Source organism: Lissotriton helveticus, chromosome 5_1, assembly GCF_964261635.1.
Source record: "Lissotriton helveticus chromosome 5_1, aLisHel1.1, whole genome shotgun sequence".
NCBI lineage: Eukaryota > Metazoa > Chordata > Amphibia > Caudata > Salamandridae > Lissotriton > Lissotriton helveticus.
The window spans coordinates 1947192372-1947194086 of NC_136065.1; positions in this window are offsets into that span (position 1 = coordinate 1947192372).

Here is a 1715-nt window from a genome sequence, read left to right on the forward strand (position 1 = left end):
CTGAAAAGAAGACGATAAGAAGTGATATTTCAGGTTTCATTTTTGTAAACATATCCACAAAAAAAAAACAATACATTGGAAGTTTATGATTTCCAGCCGGTTTATTTAAGCAAACCTACAGTCACACATGGTGAGATGTTGTTCCTGAAAACCAGTACTTTCGTCTTGTTCGTGGTGAGTTTCAGACAGTTAGTCTTCACCCAGTCGGCGACACTGATCATGCAGTTGTGGAAGTTTCTCCTAGTGGTGGTGAGGTTTTCTGAGAGTGAGAGAATGAGCTGGGTGTTGTTTGCATAGGATATGATGTTGAGACCATGGGTTCTGACAAAGTTAGCCAGGAGCGTCATGTAAGTATTGAACAGGGTGGGGCTGAGGGATGAACCTTGAGGGACGCCGCAGATGATGCTCTTCGGTTCTGAGGTGAAGGGTGGTAGGTGGATTCTCTGGGTACGTCCTGTGAGGAAGGAAGTGATTCATCTGAGGGCATCTCCCTGGATCCCGATGTGGTGGAGTATCTTGATGAGGGTGTGGTGGGATACGGTATTGAACGCTGCTAAGAACGCTAGGAGGTCGAAGAGGATCAGGGCTGCTGTGTCTGCCCAGTCGAGAAGAGTTCTGATGTCATCGGTGGCAGCGATCAGGATAGTCTCATTGCTGTGGTTGGTGTGGAAGCCATGAGAGGGGTCCATCAGGTTGTTCCTGTCCCGGTGTTCGGTGAGTTGGGTGTTGCCCTTCTTGATAACTTTGGCGGGGAAGGGGAGCAGAGAGATGGGCGGTAGTTTTTGAGTTTGCTGGGGTCAGTGGAGAGTTTCTTGGGGAGGTGGTCTGACCTCTGCATGTTTGCATGCGTTGGGGAGGGCAGCTGTGTTAATGAACATTTTGAGAATGGAGGAGAGTATGCTGCTGATTTCCTTGCTCCTGATGTTGAAGAAATGGTGGGGGCAGGGGTTTGAGGGTACTCCAGAGTGGATGGAGCTCATGATGGCTGCAGTGTTCTGTGGTGAGCTGTTCTCATGTGGTGGTCTGGTGGTTGTGGGTGGCGTCCGTTGATGAGAGGAGATTGAGGAGGTCAGTGGGTTGGAGTTCAAAGTTTCTATAGATTACGAATATCTTGGTGTGGAAATGGGTTGCAGAGTCCCGGGAAGGGGAGAACGTGTTCTTGGAGTCTGACGAGCAGGAGGACTCTCTGACGATGCTGAAGAGTTCCTTACTGTGGTTGGAGTTGGCATTGATGTAGTCTGCCAAGCCGCCTCTTTTTGTGTTCTTAAGGTGTCGGTGGTATTTGTTGAGGGTTGCCTAAAAGGTGGCTCAGTCTGGGATCATGTGCCATCTTATCTTTAGCCATTTGAAGTTGCGCTTCATTGTACTGAATGCTGGTGTATACCAACGAGCTTGTTTGGCAGATCTGTTAGGCTTGCTGGGCTCGATAGCGGCGACTGTGTTGGCACAGTTGGTGATGCAGGTGTAGACATTTTTTATGGACTGTTCAAGGTTGGTTGCCGGGTCGAGATGGGGTCTTCTAAGAGCTTCCACCCATTGAGTCTTTGTCACTTTATTCCAGGTGCAGTGGGAGGAACTGGGAAGCTTGCTGGTGGTGCAAGGGGATCCTGCAGCGGTGAAGTGGTTGATGGTGTGGTCGGACCAGGTGGGTTTGGTGACATGGCTGTACTTGATTTTGTCGCTGGCCATGAAGATCAGGTTGAACGTGTGTCCTG